The following is a 23,417-nucleotide window of genomic DNA, read 5'->3' as shown; positions in this document are numbered from 1 at the left end:
CCTACCATGGTACACACACATATATTTATGTAAACAAAAAACTTTTATTTTGGATGTGATTAATCGCTTGACGCACTACTTGTAGTATATTTGAAAATTTCATTTTTAAGGCAGAAAACTCATTGCGTACGAGTAAACACACACTTTAAAGATGACAGAAAGTGGCCTTATAGCCGAGTTTGAATGCGTTTGCTCTTACAATGAACGACATGTCTTTCATGATCGGAGTGAGTTCTTCTTCAACAGGAAGTTGAGCTGCGGCCTGCTTCCGACTTGAATCGATGGGCTTTCACGCTCATCAATCAAATCACTAACTACACGGCACAGCAGCACAATCGATGATGCATTGCTGAAAGTTTCTCCCGTTCCGCAGTTTATCTGATGCTCTGTCACCTGTTTTATTTCGCATCCGCTGCTCATCACAGGATGAAAAGCCTGTCGACTCCTATTGGATTTCGCAGCACAATGAGCAAGACTTACATCTATAATACAGATAACCCATCGGAGCTGAATTTGAGTTTGAAATGTGGCCTTTCACACACACGTGTTCAGTGTTGCTTATCGAGCAAATATTCATATTGTGTTTATTGAAAAGCCATCCTGTTGTTTGTGTTTCTTCACAGACGTCCCAGTCGCACCCGTACTCCGTTCGAGATCTACTCGTCGCGCCGTGTCCCAAACGCTCGGCCACCGTTGTCTCCTTCATGACGCCCGATCTCTCACGGATGGCGTCCCCATCAGACTATCTACATTTCATCAGCTACCAGAGACATCGAGCGCACAGGACTGGAGAGACCGGTCAGATCACACGCAGTTCAGAGTTGAGCCACGATCAGATTCCTATTACATTGTATACTTACTGTTATTATATGACCCTGGAACGCAAAAACCGTCATGAGGGTCAATTTTCTGAAATTGAGGTTTATGCATCATCTGAAAAGCCTGAGCGCTAAAATAATCTCTCCATTGACTGTCTGGTTTTTTTAGGAATGACAATCTCTTGAAAATCTGGAATCTGAGTGTGCAAAAAAAAAATCTAAATATTGAGAAAATCATCCTTTAAAGTTGTCCAAATGAAGTTGCTTAGCAATTGCATTTTAATAATCAAAATTAAGTTTGCATATATTTTACAGTAGGAAAATTTACAACAAAAAATCTTCATAGAACAAGTGGGATCAGCTTTTACTTAATATTCTAATGATTTTTGGCATAAAAAGAGAAAAAATGTATAATTGTGACCCACCGTTCCCTACCCATCCCGTATTGTTGTCGCTCTTCTACGTTTCTATTGCATACACAATACACCGCTTGTGCTACCTGATGACCTGCCTTCGTGGCTGCAGGGTACACATTTGAACTGTTTATATAATATTAACAGTATTTAGTAAAGAACTTAATTATAGGTTTTCCACTCTCTTCCAACCCCCCTTTTTTTTTTTTAAAATATTTTTGCAACGTGCTTTTGTAAAAAAAATCTTGCGTTGTTTAAATATTACCTGTTTTAAACTTCAAATCATTTTGTATTTCGTTTAGTTTTAGTCATTTTGCTTTTCTTTTGTATTAAGTTTAAAACTTAATTTTAAATGTACACTTTTTTTTTTTTACATATTTTTAATTATTTCATTCATTTTATTCTTAATTTTATTTACTTCAACTTTTGTGTTCACAGTTACATGAAAACTATTTTTAAATAGTGTCCCATTTTTGTTTAAAAACATAGCAACTAGCATCACTACACGTTAACATACAACTTTGGACTTTTTCAATAAACATTAAAACTCGACTTCTGAACGATTGTGTTATTGCTAATATTCCTCAGCTTCTTTAATGACAAACTGCCTTGGGTTGTTTTCATCATTTTGCGTAGGCTTCAGCTTTTTTATTTTATATTAAACTTTGTCGGTATATTTAAATTATCTTTATTTCAGGCTTAGACAATTTTCATGGTTGAGCTGAAACGTTCTTCATTTGGTGGAGTTAGTTGCTAAGGCAATATTTATATGGTATTTTTTTTGCAGTTGATCAATATTGTAATAACTATTTAGAGCTTTCTGATAGACAGCTTTTAATTTTCTATTTTATTACAGTTTTTCATTTTCATTTTAGCTTAGGTTCAAGTCATTCTTTACTATTTCATGCTATTTTGCTCTCGCTTTTTTTATTATTTACTTTTTTATTATTTAATTATTTAAGATCTAATGTTATTTATGTCAGTGTTTTAGTAATTTTTAATGCACTTACTCTTTATTTCAGTGAAGTTCCAAACCGGATTTTTTTTTTTTTTTTTTTTTTTTTTTTTTTTTTTTTTTTTTTATTCTAAGGTTAAGCTGGGTCATCTAATATATCTAACATTTAATTTAATTTAAGATTTAAATCAACAAACTTTTTTTTTTTAATTAGTTTTAGTTTTAATTAACAATAGCATTGCATTAACCTACTGTACATAAACTAGCATGAATTTTGACCATTTACAAATTTGAGTAATTTTTTGACGTGCTGCTTTGTCATTTTGTTATTGTGTTTTTCTAAAAAATATTTATTTTTAGCTTTACTATATTTTTATTTCAGTTTTTCGTCATTTTTAGTACTTAGTTTCACTTCATCTCAGTATTTACTGTAAATATAATGCTTTGCTTTTATTTAAGAAATTGACAGTGGTTTATGTGATTCAGAATGGAATTTAGGACACAAGCAACTGGAAATATATTTGTATATTAAACAGATCACGTTTGAGATGTTTCTATCCTCAGAGTAAGGAGTGCAAAGCTTTGCAATCAAAAAACAGCCTTTAACCAAAAGATAGTGCCATGTTTATCGTCTTATATCTTTTTCCTAAGAGCCCTTATCACGTTCTCAAGAGCGAGTTGTTTTTGCAGAATCAGGATGGTTGACAGTCATTTCCATTCGGTTTGGAGCATCTCAACACATTTGCAGCAGCAAGCCTCAGCAGCAAGCGATGCAGCAGATTAATGACTTCAAGCTGTTGTTTGTAAATTAACTGCTTTACTTTCTGCCAAGAATTTTCTTTGCATTAAGCCTGTCAAATAATGTTTATTGTGCTAATGTGTGATGTAAAACACTAATAACAAATAAAAAAACTTTCAAATACGTGTTTGAGTCGTATTTATATTCCATCAACTCCGTGTCTCATCCCGGCGAGCGAGCTTAAATGGCAATGCACCAGACGAAATAAGCAAAACAATGAGTTCAAGATCAAGCAACGAGGGAATTCAAATGAGAACGTACGGTCCTAAAGGGGAACATCACTTGTTTATGGTCCTCAACTCTATTGGTTTTAGAGCATAATTAACTTCAATTACATCCCTACACTCTTTGGGTCTTATTTTGTTGATTTTTTTGTGTGGCATTTTACTAAGACCTCATTGTCTTTGACTAAGTTGCAGTAAGTGCGCTCATTGAGCAGCTTCGGTTTTATTAGTGCTTTGACTCGTGGGAAATGATGACTGCGACAATCAAAATCTGTGGCCAAGGTCTTAGATTTGCTTAAAGTGGTGCTTTAATCTAAAATACATATTTAGTGGTAGATATATTGAATGATTGAATAAATGATGATTTTTTTTTTTCTATTTAGCTTTCATTTTAATACTTTTTATACTGTAGTCTAAATGTATTTAATTTCTGCTCGTTGCATATGAACATCTTTTTCATCTATTTATATTTAATTATACTTCAGTTTAAGCTCAGTAAATTAATTTTTTTGTACTTAGCTATTGTTTTTTTTTTGGTAATATGTCTATAACGTAGAATTGATAGATGTAATTTAATCCGTTTTAAAATTTTTTATTTCATGTTAGATTAGATAAGGAAGTATTTTAAATTTCCTATTCTCCAGTTTTTTTTTTTTTTTTTACTTTATTGCTTTTCATAATAATAGGTCATATTTTATTAATTTTTATTTGAATTAACTTTATTTCATGAACGAAAACAATGTTTTTAAATCTTTGCTGCTTGTTGTGCATATGATCCAATATTTTCTGATTTATGGGGTTATACTTCAGTTTAAGTTCAGTAAATGAAAACAATGTTTTTACATTAGCTATTGTTTTTTTTGTTTGTTTGTTTTTTTGTAAATATTTATAATATAAATAAACTATAATAAAATTAAATTATTATTTTTAATCCATTTTAAAATTATTTAATTGTCAATTAAGTTGATACGGCAGTATTTTAAATTTCCTTTTTTATCTAGATATTCATATTTTATTTTATTTTAGCTTAGATTTCACATGAACGAAAACATTGTTTTATAGTTTTAGTATAAACATAACAATATTCCGAAGTGATAAATTAAATGTATAAATAAAATAAAATGCAAGAGATTTTACATTTGTAGTATTTACTGTAAATATATGTTAAATACTATTAAAGTGCTAAAATAAGTATTAATGATTCTAAATCAGCATTTATTTTATATATTTCAGGTTTTTTATTTTTAATTTTAATTTTAAGTGAAAAAAAATTTTTATGTACACTTCTTGCCATTTTTATTTTTGTGTAAATAATTCTGTTTAGGTATCTCAGACAGACTGATGATGATCCGATCACATCTCTGTGTGGGAGCCAAACAAAAATATCACTGATTATTACAATTAATGGCAAAAAAGTGACTGTTTGGAAATCTAAACTTCATATTGTGTGGTCCCACTACAGCAAAGATCTCGAATAACTTGACTTGAAACCCACTTTTTAGCTGATGAAAAACTACTAGTGTTTTGCAATGATTTTAGCCTCCACTGTGTAACTGTATTTGACAGTCGTTCAGCTTTTAGTAAAGCAGCAATCAGATATAAGGGGAGTTTATTCCTTCTCTCTCTCTCTCCGGTGTCTCACTAGTGGTTCGGACCCACCTGGAGCCCAACACCACGTATGATGGTGCGTGTGGCGGCGGTCAACGGAAAGGGTCTAGGGGATTTCAGCCACACGGAAACCTTCCGACGTTAACCCATCCCGTGAGTCCTTTGCTCCAGTCCCTTCAGTCCCGCTTCATCCTCAAGCTGGACATTTTTTTTTAAAGATTTTAAAGAAGAGTGTCTTCTTTCTCAGCAAGCCCTGCATTTATTTGATACAAGCAAAAACACTTTTTTACTATTTAAAATAACTGTTTCCTATTTGAATATCCTATTAAAATGTCCAAAGCTGTATTTTCAGCATCATTACTCCAGATCTTCAGTGTCAAATGATCTTCAGAAATCATTCAGATATGATGATTGATGCTCTGCTTTAAATTGGTCGACAAACCGACATGACTATATCAGCGTTATACACAAACAGATTTCAAAATATATTTAAATAAAGTGCATAGCACTTATTACACCAAAAGGTATTTAATATAAAATTTGTGCCAGGAAGTGTTTTGGAATTTTTATCACGTTTAATGTAAAAAAAAATTGTTATGTGATATAACTTGTGTTTGTTTGTCTGCTAATTTTTATTGTAATTTGTTGGACTTTTTTATTTATTTTTTTATTGTTTTTGCCATGAAAATAGCCTTTGATGCTGTACTGGTGGTGCATTTGCCCATTAAATATAATTATACTAACTATTACTTTAAATAAATTACTTTAAATTAAAACTTTCTATACATTAAAGAAATCTGGAAAAAAAAATCCTTTTTTTTTTCTTTTTTTTTTGAGCAGCAAATCATCATATTAGATAACCGATTTCTGATAGATCATGTGACACTGAAAGACTGCAGTAATGATGCTAAAAATACAGCTGCGCATCACAGAAATAAATTTACCATTTTAAAACAAAATATTCACATAGAAAAGCAAAAAGGCTGTTTTGACTAGTAAAAATATGTTTTGCTGTATTTTGTATTTTGTATCAAGTAAATCCAGGTTTGGTGAGCAGAAGAGACTTCTGCAAATATTAGAGATCTTACTGTGTTCAGAAAAACTTGTGGCTGGTCGTGTATTTAACTCTTTGGTTGGGTTTGTGTGGTTTGAACAGCAAGTACAACGAAGGACTTTCTCTCTCCTTCGTACAGTCATGTTCTCCAGATTTCCTCCTGCAGTGAGTCCTTATCGATGATAGTGGTGGCTTGTTTTGTGTGTGAGATCTTGAGTCCCTGGTCCTCCTCAAGGCGAGCCGAGTCTCCGACGTTTCACGGGATCAGGAGAGGCGTTGGGAAGGCCTACAGAACTCGGACACTGACATCAAACAAGGAAGACGACGGTGGCATGCCCATCTCGTGGAGTACATCGTCATAGTATAAAACAGTACGTACGATACCACAATACACCATCAACTGACATGAACTAAACATAAAAAACATACAAATTTATAATCTTTTCTTTTTATGGCAAGTTGCCAAAGATAAATAAACATTAACTGAATTAAATAAAATCTCTCCGCCACAAAAATACTAATAAGACATTAACTGAAATTAAAAAAAAAATAAACAATTAACTGAAAATAAAATAAAATAAAATAAACATTAACTGAAACAATAAAAGAAAATAAACATTAACTGAAATAAAAGAAAATAAACATTAACTGAATAAACAGAACAATAAAACATTAACCTTGAAATAAAAGAAAGATAAACATACTTTAATGGAAATATTCAACCCGAAAATCAAAATAAAACATTAACCGAAATAAAAAAAAAATACATAAAAATAACCACATTAACTTGAATATAAAATACAACATTTATAAACTCATGTTTTATGCAAGTTGCCAATCCACAACGCAAGCATCCACCTGAAATTAAATGCAATAAAAACATAAATAAATAAACAGGTACTGAAATAAAAAATAAAAAATAAACCTTAAAATAAAAGGATTAATAAAGATTAAATGTTATAACTCTTTTTTTATTCAAGTTGCCAAAGCAAACATTCTCACAGTGTTAACTAACTTGATGGACAAAACCTTAAATAAATAAATAAACTAAATAAATAAATAAAATAATGACAAATACCTCGTACATAGACCATAAAACAAACTCCACTAAAATGAAGAGAGAAAAAAACAAATGTGAAAACGTTTTATTTCAAATTCGATTGCCAATTAAAATAAAATGGAAAAACCTACCAAAATAAAGCGGATTCCAGCAATATGTATAACAAACACACTAATAACTATCTCAATACATACTAAAATCAAGCAGTTTTTAATTTTTTATTGAATTAGTTTGCTACTGTGCCATTTCTAATTTATCATTAAAGTTTTTAAAATGTTTAGTTTTTCCCATTTAATATTTATTTTTAATTAAATTTTACCTTCATTTCAGTGAAAGAAAATCATTTTATTTTTAGTTATCAATAACAGCACTGGCAGTGAACTAACAAAATGTTTGTTATTGCTAATTTATAAAAATGTTATTTTTTTTCTTTTTCGTTTTTTTAAATCATGTATTAGTATCTGTATTTCATTTTGGATCGAATTTGTGTCTGCAAAATGAATAACTGTCAAATGTATAACGCAAGATAAAATCTAGATAAAATATTTGATCAAAAAATACAGTAGAAATCGTAATATTCTGAAACATGTATTCAATTTTTAAATACATTTTACTGAAACTATAAAATCAGCATATTAGAATTCTGAAAACTACAGCTTTGATCACAGAAATAAATTATAGTTTAACAGATATTCACATAGAAGCAAACATCTGTTTATAAACTAATATTGTTTTATGACTGCATTTTTGCAGCCTTGATGAGGCAAAAGAGGGTTTTTTTCAAAATCATTAAAAATTGTAATTATTTCAGAACTTTTGAGCATCAGTGAACTCACACAACAAAATTGCTGTAGGCAGTGTTTGCATGCATGAATTCATTCTAAAATGCAAGTCCATGTTGTGTTCCTCACAAGAGGGATTTTAGTCTTCTTCCTTTCAGGTGTAATCATAAATAACATGTTTACAGTTATAGGTCTAAATAACAACACTTGTGGTTTAAATGTCACAGATGCCTGGAAAGAAACTGAGGTTTTGTTGCAATGTTGGGTTTGTACTGTACGTTTGCACCACGGTGTTAGGTCTGAGCTGAAGTTATCGTGTTTCTGACGGGTCGTCTGAAGAATCCTGCCTTGCCGGTGAGTCTCTCACACACGCTGTGGCCTCATTTTTCTTAAGAATACACGCTTTGAAAAACGCTTTGAAGTCCTTCCGTTCTCCCACAGAGGCGCAGCAAGAGAGGCGATTCCTCTCCGTCACGGATATAAGAACAGAAAGAGCCAAGCTGAGCATTGGCCGCGGGGCTCAATACTTACACTGATAATACCTACACCAGTCTGTGCTTTGTGTGCTTGCTTGCAGGGGAAATCTCAAGCAACACAGATTCAGAGAAGCCTGTTTTAAGGACCATTCAGATTTTTTTTCACATTTATTTATTTAAAACAGTTAAGCTCATTTAGCCACAGATTATCATTACTGTAATGCAATAAGTAAATAAGAAGGCTTTTCTGCTCATGAGGCTTCATTTATTTGATTAAAAATACAATACAAATTATGAAATATTATTAGGATTCAAAACAGCTGTTTTCTATGTAAATATCTGTTAAAGTGTAATTTATTTCTGTGATCAAAGCTGAATTTTCAGCATCATTACTCCACTCTTCAGTGTCACATGACCTTCAGAAATCAGTATAATATGTTGAATAGCATTTATGTATTTATTTGTATTACATTATTGACAGTTTTGGGGGGAAATGTGATTAATTGCACAATGTAAAAAAAAAATATATATATATTTTTTCATTGCAAAATAATTTTGCAGTAAATATTTTTTTTCACAATTGTATTTAGTGTAAAATTTTTTTGATCAATTTGATCAATTAACATATTTATTTCTTAAAAAAAAAATAATTGAAATAAAAAAAAAAAAGAAAAAGACTTATTGACTTATTGAAAAAACTATTGAACTCTAATTAAAATAATGAATAATAAAAAAAAATAATAAACCAAGACCATGAAATGAAATATAAATATTAATTATTATTATTATTATTATTATTATTATCTTTGTATTACAGTAATTAAAATCTTGAGAAACAGTGTGATTAATAGCACAATGTAAAAACAACAAAAAAAAATTATCCCATGCAAAATAATAATTTACAGTATGTGATTTTTTTTTCTTGTTTTTTTTTCTTTTTTCTTTTTTTTCTCCTACAATTTTTCTATTGTACAGTATTTTGTGTGAAATATTTTGGATCATGTATACTTTAGAGTTAATGTATCCTTACTGAATAAAAAAATTAATAAAAAAAAAAAAAACAACAGAACAGTAAATAAAAAAAAAAAATAAACATAAATAAATGTCAGTGACATGTCCATGTGGGGTCATGGGGATATTTGCTGAAGTGTGTATATAATTTATTATTATATCTATTATTTTATTATTATTATTATTATTATTATTAATTATTATTATTATTATTATTATTATTATTATCAAATAAGTCTTTGTATTGAATATTCGGAGGGAAAAGGCAATTAATTTCAAATTGACTAAAAATTTCTTTTAAAGAGATAAAAATATCAAATACACTTACTTTAATAAAGTAAATATTTTATTGTTTTTCCCCTCTTTTAACTGTAGTGAGATCTGCACCTGGTGTTTTGAGTGGGATTCAGTGTTTTTAGGGTGAATGATCAGTAAAGCGTGGTCTCCGGAGGCTCGGTGTGTTTCTGTTGATCTGAGCTCATCAGAGCTGTGCTGAAAAACAGCATTAGAGAGAAACAAGGCTGGCGTTCATTACCAGAGCTTCTGAAGGCCGTCCCGTTGAGATGTGTGTAAAAGAAAAGATATCAGACACTCAACACTGATTTCAATCCGCTGCTCGCAGAAGGTCAACAGCACAAGCTTGACCCTGAAGTCACATTGGAATCAAAACAGACTCTCTTAATTCATGTTTCTCATCTTATTGTGAGCGTTTAGTTTCCTGTACACTTGCTTAACTTTCTTTTTCATCTGAAAAGTCTGCTTTCTCTGCTTTTGATTAATAAGATATGTCCCCAGTCTACATATAAGCCTCATTGTGGGGGTAAAATAAGCTTCATTTCAGGTTGACTTTAAAACAAAGACACACAAAAGAGAAATTAAAGGACGCTGTTATAAGATCCGTCAGCCGATGAAAACGTGTTTCCGTCCGTCAAATTCACTTGAGAAGCTCCACATTGAAGTCTGCAAAGCTTCATGAAAGTGAAATCTCTTTAAGTGCTTTACTGAAATACAAGCGATTCCTGCAGACAGGAGATGAAGTGAAAGAACGATCGTTAGATTTCTTCCCAGAGTCCTAAACTTCACAGCCGTTATGCATTGGATTCTTTATTCCTCCCTTTAGATCTTTCTGTTTCATCTTTCCTGACTCGTTTTGTGTTGTTTTTGATGCGTTCATCAGATTTCTCATGAAGATCCAACTTCTGAAGACACAAAATATGAAACATAAAACACCATGAAGGCACTATTTCCAGAGTCATCTCAAGCAGTGTTAATATTGTGAACTACAAAAATAAAAAAAAAATAAAAAAATTAGGTGAAATAAATAAGTATGTTAACTGACATGAAATAATAAATAAATAATAACAAATACTGACCCTCAAAAATGTAATCTCGGTGTATTATAGATTTAAGTATTGAATATGTATTTAAATAAGTCTTTGTATTATTGGAATGAAAACTAAACTAAATAATATAAATAATAAAATACTAGTGCTCGTCAAATAATTAATCAACGATTAATCACATCCAAAATCAAAGTTTTTGTTTGCATAATATACTGGTGTATATTGTGTATATTTATTATGTATATCTGCATTCACCACACTGCATGTATATATTTAAGAAGAAGTATGTAATGTGTATAATTCATCTATTTATATATTTAATATACTGATATAGTACGTCTATATTATACTATCAATGTAATTACATGTACATATTATTCTATATTATATCATTTAGTTAGCTGTGTCAGTTTATCTATCCATAATAAAGATACCCTGGTACCCCTACATATATATATTTAAACAACACTTTTTATTTTGGATGAGATTAATCGTGATTAATACTTTGAGCAGGCCCTAGAAATAACCAAAATCAATGTTAACAAAGTATAGAAAATTTATTTAAATTATATAAAACTTTAATTATATAAAAATTTAATTATATAAAAACCTTATTGACCCCCAAAGGTTGTTTGAATGGTGGTGAATTATTCACTAAATATACATGTAACTGTATATACTATTTTATATCTTAATACGGGGTGAATTTTAATTCTATTTTGTTAATGACATTTTCAATTAATGGTTGAAAACTAAACTTCCAAACCCAAAACTAAAACCATTAATAATATGACTAATGCCAATAAAATTAATATAAGTGTTACTGAAGAAAATAAATCGTTCAGTGAAATACAGTACCATATATAAACAGTAATGCATATAATAACTGCTGCCAATGCACACAATGAAAACTACCGTTTAAAATAACAAAATAAAAGGTCTGGAATACGCTTAAATTAATGAATAAAATTCATAAATATGCATAGACTTTTTTTTTTATTATTGACAAAAATGCACAACAAAATTACTAGTACACACTGACTTTAAAATTGAAGTGAAAATATAAAAATAAAATAAAATTTAAAATATGAAGAGAGAGACTTTAACATGTAGTGTTTGTTGTGTCGTGCGTGTGGTGCGTGCGTGAGTGCTTGCGTGTGCTGTGTGTGTTTGTGGTGGTGTGTGTTGATGGTGTTCGTGTGTGTGCGTGCGTGTGTGTGTGTGTGTGTGCGTGTGTGAGGTGTGTTGTCCTGCGGTCCCCGCAATATTATTAAATAGTACAGTAGAGGTTTATCTGAAGTGTAATCAATGCAACAGTTTTTCTGTGAGGGGTAGGTTTAGGGTGATGGTTAGAAATATAGTTTTTTAGGTCAGTATAAAAGTAATGATAGTCTTGGAAACTCCCCACAGTTCCACCGAAACAAACGTGTGTGTGGGTGTGTGTGTTGTGTGTGTGTGGTGTTTGTGTGGGTGTTGTTGATGCAGGATAAAGGAGCAGGGATGACGAAGCTGGTTCCCGGTGTGAATGATTTTGCTCTGCTGCAGCCGCTGCAATGGAACACACGCTACAACGTGGAGATCACGGCACGCAACGTCAAGGGCCTGTCGGAGCCCACCTTCTTCCAGTTCCTCATGCCGCAGAAACCCGACATCACAGGTACATCCTCTGTGCACTCAGGACTGAACTGTGTTAAATTAGTGCAGAATCCATTCGCTTTTATCATCCAGAGTCCGGCTGCATCCCATCAGTCATATACTCTGTTAATGAACCCTACATAGGGAGCGACCTTCTGATATACAATTAAACCAATTCATTTTATATTATATTATTTTAATAATTTAATAAATTGGGCAGTACAGCAAGTACTACTATGTGTAATCAATTTACAATTTACATATTGTATAAATATGTAATTAAATTGTTTAATATTATAATTTCCTGTTACTGTAACAAGAATTTTGGGGGCAAATAGTGATTCTTATTACTGTATCACAGAAATTCTCCTTTTTTTCTATGCATATTGTTTTTTTTTTTAAAGAATCGCCATAAATTAGACATTACAGCAAATACTACAACATAAATTTTGTACAATTTAAATATTACATTTTAATTTGATTTAATTGTGTATTTTTTCCTTTACACAGCAATGGAAATTTGGAGATGTGATTCTCATTATTGTGTTACTAAAATGATTGTGTATAAGTATTTTAGAATTTGAATAATGCATTTATTAAATATTTATATTGTATTCATTTTTAATGTAATTAATTAATATTGCAATTGTTCACCATTACTTCCCCCTTTACTGTAATAAGTTCAGAATTATTATATTAATATTTGATTTTATTTAATTAATGTTGTATTTTCCTTATTGGAGTAATGATTTTTTTTTATTAAAAATTTTAAAAAATTATTTTATTAAAAATAAATTTTTTATTGACCATAAATGGGGCAGTGCAGAAAATATTACAAATATTACTACACAAATTTATCTATTTAAATATTGTACTACTATTAAGTTTAATTAATATTGTAATCTTTTTCCCTTTACAGTAAAGAGAATAGCATTCAGTATCATTGTATTAATATTTTCATTTAATTATTTAATATTGTATTTTTTCTCCATTACCGTAAGGGAATTTATTTAAGTATTAATATATTTTAAATTAGTTTTTTTTTTTTTTTTTATTTTTTATTTTCATTTCAGTTTGTTTCACCAATTTAATTTTGTCATTAGTTTTATTTTTTTTTTTTACATTTCTGTTTAGTATTTCTATTTTCTATTTGTGTATTACTCTTCATTGCATTTTTAGTTTTAGTCATTTTTTAGTTCTTCAGCTTTCTAATGACTAAATGAAGCTTTCATTTAGGAAAAATGTTGTTGAAATGTTGCTTATGTATAAGTGTGAAACTTTTAAGTGAAAACAGAAAAAAAAGTTTGCAGTACAACAAATTGTAAATGCTTAAAACTGTAAATATTTTAATAATATTAAATTAAGTTGATATTGTTTTTTGTTTTTGTTTTTCTTATTACAGTAATGACAATTTGGGGATAAATTGTGATTTAGAAATGTGAAAACAGAAAAAATGTTCTGTGAAAACAAAATATAGAAAATAAAATCTAATTCTGACAAAAAACAAATAATAATAGTATATCACTGACAATAAAATAACACTTTTCTGATATTTTTCAGATAAATCTCAGTTTTAGCAAAAAATTCTACGATCATCAAAAAAAAAAAAAAATTGAATAATTTTGATTTTTTTTATCAGAAATATTATATGTAACACTGGAGCACAAAAGCAGACTTAAGTAGCACAGGTATATTTGTAGCAATAGACAACAATACATTGTCTGGGTCAAAATTATAGATTTTTCTTTTTATGCCAAAAAATCATTAGGATATTAATTAAAGATCATGTTCCATGAAGAAATTTTGTAATTTTCTACATAGATACTATCAAAACTTAATTTTTGATTAGTACTTGCATGCTAAACTTCTTTGAAAACTTTGAAAGTATGATTTTCTCAAATCTTCGTTTCTTTGCACCCTTCAGATTCCAGAATTTTCAATAGTTGTATCTCAGACAATCTTGTCCTCCTAACAACCCAGACATCAATGGAAAGATTATTTATTTCAGCTTGCAGAATGATGCATATATCTCAATTATTATGAAAACTTGACACTATATGACTGTGTAGTGTGAAGATTGTCGCAGGGTCCACCTATTACAGTATATAGACGTGGATCTAACTACTGGGTAGTGTGCACATATGCGGTAAGGATATAATTCACAGATTTTCAAGTATTATGAGGAAACGTGCATGAGACGAGCCCTTAGTAGTCAGCAGCAGACAGCAGGCGGTTCACTAGTTCAGGAACAGATCGCTGGTTTCAGGTCAGCAGACGGCAGCTGTAAAACGCTGCGTGGGCATGAATATGATGATATGGACATTTGGCTCCATATAATATTGTCTGATAGCGATGCTTCATACAGGACAGTCACTTCAGCGGCGCTCAGGGCCATTTTGTTCTCACACAAATTGGTGCTCTATTGGCAGATAATGTTAGTGAAACTCAGCAGCAGCGGAAAGGGAGTGCGTTTCTCACAGAAAGTGTTCAGGATCGCACTAACATACTGAAACCTGAAATAAAAATAACTCATATGAAGCTATGTTACCACATACAGATTAAATATAGGAATGTTTTGCTGGTTTAAAGTTCATTGCAGGCAATGTTTAATTAACAGTGGTGGTTATAATATTAAAAAGACTACCAAAATACTTTGTCTTTTGAGTTATACGATCTGCGTCTGTTTTTTTTTTTTTTTTTTGTATTGTTTTTAATGAGTTGGGTCTCGGGTTTTTTTTTTTTTTTTTTTTTTTTTTTTTTTTTTTCTTTTATCCCCGTAGTTGAGTTTATTATTACATGTAGAAAGCTCCATCCTTTTTTGGTGGTTTACTTTGTAGTTTTAAATTAGTTTTAAACTTCTTAAGTTGAATCACTGGGTGTTTTCAGAACAGTATGTTGACAATCACAGCGGATTAATGAGTTTACATGCACATAAACCTCCTCTACAAATAACAAGCAACAAAAGTGCTAGCTATTAAACTTGTAGATGATATTGATTAAAATGAAGATACAGTATGAGAGTGACGCGCTACATCCTACGGTACATTTCAAGTCCCTCAATGAAAAACCAATCGTTCTCGTTTGTTGTTGTGGTGAGTCGATTGGTGAGTCAGAGTGTTTTAAAGGTGGACAGTTCCCTCCAAAAATGGAAATTCTGTCATTGTTTACTCTCCTTCAAATCTTATGAGTTTCTTCTTCTGTGGCGCACAAAAGAAGATATTTTAAATAAGGGTTGGGAACCAAACAGTTTGACGGCAGCCATTGACTTCCCTTTAATATGAAGGAACAGTTCACTCAAAAATCACATTGTGCTGGAAATGTGCTCATCTTCAGGCCATCCAAGATGCAGAGTTTGTTTCTTCATCAGATTTGGAGAAATGCAGCATTGCATCACTTCCTCACCAATGGATGTGAATGGGTGCCGTCAGAATGAGAGTCCAAACAGCTGATAAAAACATCACAATAATCCACAAGTAATCCACAGCACTCCAGTCCATCAGTTAACATCTGGAGAAGACAAAAGCTGAAACAAATCCAGCATTAAGATGTTTTTAACAGAGCTTGATCTGTGCATATTTCTCTCCTGATTCAGACCAGAACACTTTTTCACTGGAGGAAGTGTTATTATGGATTATTTGAGTTAAAAGCGTCTTTTTTTAAGGATTTGTTTCAGCTTTTGTCTTCTCCAGATGTTCACTGATGGACTGGAGTGCTGTGGATTACTTGTGGATTATTGTGATGTTTTTATCAGCTGTTTGGACTCTCATTCTGACGGCACCCATTCACTGCAGAGCATCCATTGCTGAGATACTGATGCAATGCTAAATTTCTCAAAATCTGATGAAGAAACAAACTCATCCTAATCTTGGATGGCCAGCTAATTTCATCCCTGGCTGAACTATTGCTTTAACTTGAAGTGGCAAAAGCGAGCGTCTTGAAGTTTGATTTGTGTTTGCTTCATCCAGCACTGAACATGAATTCTGTGTCTGTGTTTGATGCTCTGTGCCTGTCTCTCTTTGATAAGAATCAATGAAACCCTCTGAAGATGTTCAGAGCACTGATGTTAACTCAAGGTTTCCCATTTTTAAGAGTTTTCTTCTAATCAGTCAGTGCTTCAGGTGTCTGCAGTACATTAACAGACATTTAGATGCTCTCAGATAGTGTTTACGCTGCGGGTCAGTCCACGTATTTGCTCCATAAACACAATATGAAGGTGAATGTCAGTCTCCGCTGGTTCTTTGTGTGTGAACCTTTGATGCCTTCATCCATAATGCATCAAAACAGCTTGAAACTTGTTCTAAAGCTTTGACTAACTTCAGATCAATACGGGAAGAGCTGTGGACTAAACACATCAGAAACAGTCATATCTCTGAACCTGTGATTACTGAGAAATCATTTAAAAGGTTTGTTTTCTGTCTAGCTACAGTAAGTACATGCTTTCAGTGGAAGAATAAAGAACCGCACTAGTTTTTTCTTCAACTATTGGATTGCATCTTTAAACATTGTAAACTGTCTTGTTTCTTTTAGATTAACTTTCTTGTCTTTGTGTTATCGTAAAGGAGTGATGCACCTTTTCAGGAATATGACTGTAAGTCAATAAGGTAACATTTGACTCCTGCAAAAATATAAGAAAAACAGATTCAAATAGACTGGCAGCGGGAGTTGTTATTGTAAACTAAAATTAAATCTATTGAAATAAAGTTAATAAAATTATACTGTAAATAAACTATAAAAAAAACTTTACAAACTAATATGAAAGAAGGTTAAATTACCAATATTATTAAAACTTAAATAAAATAAAGCTAAATATTAATGTATTTAAAAAATAAAAAATGACAAAAGCATGTAAAATTGCTTAAATTAATACTTAAAATCTAATTCAAAATTGTTATATTATAATAGTATAAAAAGAATAATTATTCTTGTTTTTATAGATAGAAAAGGATGTTTAATGTATGTTATAAAAGTATGTTTACTGAACAGTTTCATTGTTAAATAAAACTATAAAAAATAAATTGTTTATTGAAATAACGTAATAAAATAATAATAATATTAGATGAAAACTAAAAATTAACCAAATTAAAACTAATAAAAAATAATAATAAAGTTAATTATGAATATGAAAAACAAAAAGCACATGACAAAATGACTCAAATTAAAGTGCAAGTTGAAAAATACAAATAAAACCGAAAATATGAATAAATTTTAATAATATTTAAATAATACTAAAATAACACTATTGGCAACAACGTGGACATCCATCAGCAAATGTTAGTGTTTTAGCATGTGAACTTTTATTGCATTTATGTGTGTGATTTGATTTTTAAAAAATATGACAATAACATAAATAATCTAGTAATGTTTAACCCTGGCAAAAAAAAAAAAAATGCATAATGGAAGAATATGGCAAAACAAATCTGACAGCAGTGTGTTAGTAGTGTTTGTGCTTTGCATTTATTCTTATTTATAGATAGAAAAATAGAAAGAAAGTAACATTTGGACGTTTCAGTATGCATGTTATAAAAATGCACTGCTCCCATAAAATGCTAAAATGTCGTGTAAGTAGCATTGAACTACACCGCGATGTTAAAAGCCTTGTCGTCTCTCTCGGACACAAACAAAACATGATCATGAAGAAACGTGTGAATCTCCGAGCTGCTGATTTCATCTCTCATCTCTCATCTCCATCCATCGGTGTGTTTTCTGTCAGGGCTGTTGAGTGTGTGTTTTGCTCTCCGGTCTCAGCAGACTCCCTGTTCAGCGGCCTGGGCCTCGGCGCGGTGGTGGGGCTCGGCGTGGCGGCTCTTCTTCTCTGCTGCTGGTGCTGGTGGACATCAGCTGCTTCTTCCTGCGTCAGTGTGGCCTGCTCATGTGCATCACCCGCAAGCTCTGCAGCAAGAAAACCTCCACCAGCGGCAAGAGCAAAGAGCTGGAGGAGGGCAAAGCTGCGTATCTGTGAGTTCATCAGCGTTCGTTTGCATGAGTGCCGTCGGTTCTCGGTCCGTCCGTCTTTCTCGTGCGCTCGTCATTGCACTGGATCTTTCGTCTGATGTGATGGATGACTATTTGTGAGTATGTGGTCAGCTGGTCAGAATAGAAGAATGGTTAGTGGGTCTTAGGAGATGTTAGGTTTGTTTTTTTTGTCGTACAGTAAAAACATTGCTCTAGCATTGTTTTCTCAATCAACATCGAAGCATCTCCTTTAATCCTGAAGGATTTTGAGTGTTTGAAGGATTTAATGTGTTGAAATTAAATCAGGAATGCATGAAATTGGTCAAAAGTGACAGTGAAAGACATCTAGACAGAATTCTATTTCACATAAATGCTGTCCTTTTGAATTTCCTATTCATCTGTGAATCCTGAAAAATAAAATGCATCAGTTTCCACAAAAATATTCGGCTGTTTTCAACATTGATGATAATCAGAAATGTTTCTTGAGCAGCAAATCATCATATTAGAATGATTTCTGAAGATCATGTGACACTGAAGACTGGAGTAATGATGCTGAAAATACAGCTGCGCATCACAGAAATAAATTACAGTTTAACACATATTCACAATGAAATCAGTTATTTTATATTGCAATAATATTTCACAATTTTTACTGTATTTTTAATCAAATTCATGCAGCCTTGTTGAGCAGAATAGACTAAGTAACGATTTACCGACCCTAAACATTTGAACAGTCACTGAGAGACGTTTGAAAAAAAAAAAAGCTGTGAAGCTGTGTTTGCATCATTTAGCATAATTTCAATGATTTTATAATCATTTTAACATTTACATTTGAAGGGCTGCTAATGAAGTCATCATCTGTCTCTTCTGAATCTGATGATTGATAGAAACTGACAGTCATTATCTAATAATGAGTGTTGAATTCCACCCTCAACTTACAGTAAATTATTTCATAATATATTCCCATTACCATTAAACGCTATTAATAATATGCACATATAGATATGCAGTAATGGGCTCGTTTAATATCGTTCTGCTGAGTGACTTCAGTAAATGATCAGAATTGCTTTAGCATTAGACAGACCTCATGAGATTCATTTGCTAATAAAAGACTGGGTCTATTGATCTGTTTGCATTAGCGGCACATTAAGTCCAGCGCCGGTGGGTTTACTGCCATAATCATCGTATGGAAGATTCTTTCAGCTATTATTGCTCACATAAACAGTTGAAGTACTCGCTATAGTGTGATTAGCACTGAGACAGAAGTCAAAATAAAATCTCTGGAGATTGAGATTTAGATCGGTCTAACAGTGCAGGAAGAAGTAAGGACATTATAACATGCCTTAGCATCTTTTTAAACTTAAGCATCTTTAATAGATCGATACATGTAGACGATTGTGTTCAGAATGGAATACAATGTTTTATGAATAGTTCACCCAGAAATTTAATGTGCTGAAAATGTGCTCACCCTCAGACCATCCGAGATTAGGATGAGTTTGTTTCGTCATCAGATTTGGAGAAATGTAGCATTGCATCATGTGCTCAGCAGTGAATGGGTGCCGTCAGAATGAGAGTCCAAACAGCTGATAAAAACATCACAATAATCCACAAGTAATCCACAGCACTCCAAAGTCAAAAGCTGAGACAAATCCAACATTAAGATGTTTTTAGCTAAAATACGAGTCCATAATCCATAATAACGCTTCCTCTAGTGATTACTTGTGATGTTTTTATCAGCTGTTTTGACTCTCATTCTGACGGCACCCATTCACTGCAGAGCATCCATTGCTGGGACACTGATGCAATGCAACATTTCTACAAATCTGATGAAGAAACAAACTCATCTTCATCTTGGATGGCTTGAGGGGTGAGCGCATTTTAATTTTTGGCTGGACTTTTCCTTTAATGCAGTGTATACTAGTTATGCAATGATAAACAGTAAGTATGTGAAACAGTTGAAATAGTAGTTGAGTTGTTTGTCAGTGTGCCATTCTGAACATTCCCAGTGTGCACTTGTGTTGCTGTGTGTGTTTTAGTGTGATATGGACACCTGCATGTCGTGGTTTGTGTGAGTAGGGTTGATGCCAAGGAACTAACCCATCATATAAAAAATAAATAAGAGAGAATTGCTAACCAACAGAACAGCACACCAGTCCACTAAACCAAACCACTGAGACGACTCCTCTGACAGAGCCAGAGTAAGAGTTAGAGCGGAAATGTGAAGTGCGTCAGAGACAATACATTACAACTGATGTCTAATCAATTAACTATTCAAACGTTTGGGGTTAGTGAGATTATTTGAAAAGAAATTACTGTTACTTTTATTCGTTAAGGATGCATTCAACTGATCAAACGTGACAGTAAAGACGTTTATAATGTTACAAAAGATTACTATTTCAAGTAAATGATGTTTTTTTTTAACTTTCTATTCATCTGTGAATCCTGAAATTCAAATCTATCAGTTTCCACAAATATATTGTGCAAGCACAGCAACATTGATAATAATCAGAAATTTTTCTTGAGCAGCAGATCATCATATTAGAATGATTTCTGAAGATCATGTGACACTGAAGACTGGAGTAATGATGCTGAAAATACAGCTGCACATCACAGAAATAAATCACAGTTTAACAGAGATTCACATAGAAAACAGATATTTGAAGTTGTAATAATATTTCATAATTTTTACTGCATTTTTATCAAATAAATGCAGCCTTGATGAGCAAATGTGCCTTAATTCATAAACACTAATTAACTGAACCAACCCCAAACTTTTCAGCAGTAGTTTATGTTCAGTAGAGTCTTTGATTCTAATCGCTCTTAGATCTGTTAAAATACAATCAAGAAACTCAGCCCCGTCCTTCAGTCTGTTCTGTCCTAGCAACCACTCTGAATGCCTTAGCAACGGTTTACTAATGCACAAGGCATATTTGACCGCCAAACTCCTAATATCTCCTTCAAAGAACGTAAGTCTGCACAACATTCAAATTTCAAGGCTTTTTAACCTTTCAGGCCAGACTTTATCAAGGCCAAAAATTTAAAAGTTCCTTTTATAGTTTTTTTTTTTTTGGTTTAGTAGCCCTTAAACTAAAAATGGAAAACTTTTTTGTGTGTTTTATTGGATGTTCATTTACACAACGGTGATTTAGGGGCCTGAAAATGCAAACTTTTGACAACGAGTTTCAAAGTACAAGTTTCTGAAAACTATAAATTTATCATCACTGTTTTAAAAAACACATGTTTGTGAAAAGTGTTTCTTTACAAAGCAGTGTCGCCATCTACTGGTCTGACAGGCATAATGCAGTGTTTTTAGTTATTTTCGTGGATTTATGTGAGCGGGAAAACGTTTGGACGATGTTGACATCTGAATGCAAATCTTTTCAAAAATATGTTTACTTCAGTATTTTTTATTAGGATTTAGTGTTTTTATTCACTTATGTTTTTTTTACTCACTTAAGTAAAGGCCCATTAAGTGATAACTATAACAATAACTACCGTACTATATATTACTGTCCACACCAGCGAACAATAATGTTTTGTTTATTATACATTTGCATTTCATTTAAATACTCAAGCTGTTTAAATTTAGTGGATTGACTGTCAATGTTTTTATTGTTCATTATTTCACCCCCAACACAAAAAAAAAAAACTAAAACTCAAAAACTGATTTTAACAATTTATTTTCATACGTACTTGAAGCCCGAAATAAACATGAATGAACATCTGAACATATTTTATTTCAACCGTTTAAAGACATCAATACACAGCATTTTTTAAGTTTAACTCCACTCACTTTAATCTACTTCACTGTCTTATTTGTTTGTTGGACAAGACAACATTTGAATACATTTTACAAACTTAAAACGCGCCGACAGACAAGACAAACCAGAACTTCTGGTATGAAAACAAGGTCTCAAGCTTTCAAATTTAGTAATGTTTTAAAGAAATTCAAACAATAAATACCATTTTGTTGGCTCTTTTAATGTGTCGTGACAGATCACTACAGTGCCTCAGTTCAAGCGGCATGCAAACCGATAGTCTTTTACTACTAGTTATATTGACGGGGGGATGGGCACAAAATAAACATGAATGAACATCAAATACTTCATTTTCAACTGCGCAGATGTCAGTTCACACCATTTTTCAAGTTCAAGTCCACAGACGTTTATTTTTTATTTTTCGGACAATACATGGCAGATTCTGCGTTATGATTGGTCAGATCACCTGTCATCAAACTCCCTGCGAAGGGTCAACTAGAAGTCACCAGCCATTGACATGTGTAGCAAAATGTTAGTTTTAGCCCTTGTTTTTTTGCATCAACATGATCAGCTGATGTACAGACCCACTTACATTTTGCAGTTTTGTCATGTGACTGTTGTCGTAGAACATTTGCATGCTAATGAGATGCATGACCTTTCCAAACTTTTGTTGTCAGACGTCCGGCCCCGTTTGTGTCACAAAGCATGTTGGATGAGAGAATGGTGATTAAATGCCACTGATTCTGACTGCAGGAAGCTCCCGCTGAAGGAGGAGAACGGCAAGGAGGTGCTGAAGCCGGACTTGATCGAGATCAAGGTCCACACGGACAACAGCATCCACACGAAACAAGACGACAGCAAAGCGTAATGGAGCCCGGAGACGATCCCAGCACGAACAAACTCAGACCAAATGTAGAAAGCAGATAATATCATGACGGAGAAACGAAAAGAGAAGAATAAAGGGTGTGTAAATAAGTTCAAACGCAAACAGAGACTGCGTTTTTGTGATAAAAAAAACTACTTGGATCGCTACTTTTCGGTTGGCGTTTGCGTCTTGATTTTTTGGTTTGGCTATGTAAGATCCCAGAAATGAATTTCCATTCGACCTTTTCTTCTACTTTCCAGGCATGTGGAGTCTGATTTTTTTTCTGCCAGCGGGACGTTTGTGTTGTGTCTATAGTCTTGATGATGTCAGATTCTGGGCTTCTCATCTAAACGTGTTAGAGACTTTCATCGGTTTTTTTTTGGCTTTTTTCGATGTTTTGGTAGGACTTTTCCATGGGGAAGATCCAGATGGATTTGATTTCTTTCTATTTTTTTTTTTTTTCTTTTTCCAGGCATGTCCGACGAGAACTATGTGGTGCGTCTTATGTATGTCGAGTTCTGAAGCTTGTTTTCCATTCCATTTCGTCGCCATGAGTTTTAAACGCAGGGGTCACTTCGCAAAAGAAACCTTGCAAAACTTTGTAGTAAAGTGACTTTGTAGTTTGGATTTGCTCAACTGCCATGATGCCAGATGAAATGCTCTT

General features: G+C 32.4%; 1 pseudogene; it reads left to right on the top strand.

Annotated features, from left to right (window-relative positions):
- The window catches only part of LOC122135773, a 73,003-nt pseudogene extending 50,021 nt beyond the window's left edge, over positions 1–22,982 (top strand).
- The last annotated feature ends 435 nt before the right edge of the window (positions 22,983–23,417 follow it).

The sequence above is a fragment of the Cyprinus carpio genome, chromosome B1 (genome assembly GCF_018340385.1).
Source record: "Cyprinus carpio isolate SPL01 chromosome B1, ASM1834038v1, whole genome shotgun sequence".
NCBI lineage: Eukaryota > Metazoa > Chordata > Actinopteri > Cypriniformes > Cyprinidae > Cyprinus > Cyprinus carpio.
The sequence above is the reverse complement of the archived record's forward strand: the minus strand, read 5'-3'. Positions and strand labels throughout refer to the sequence as shown.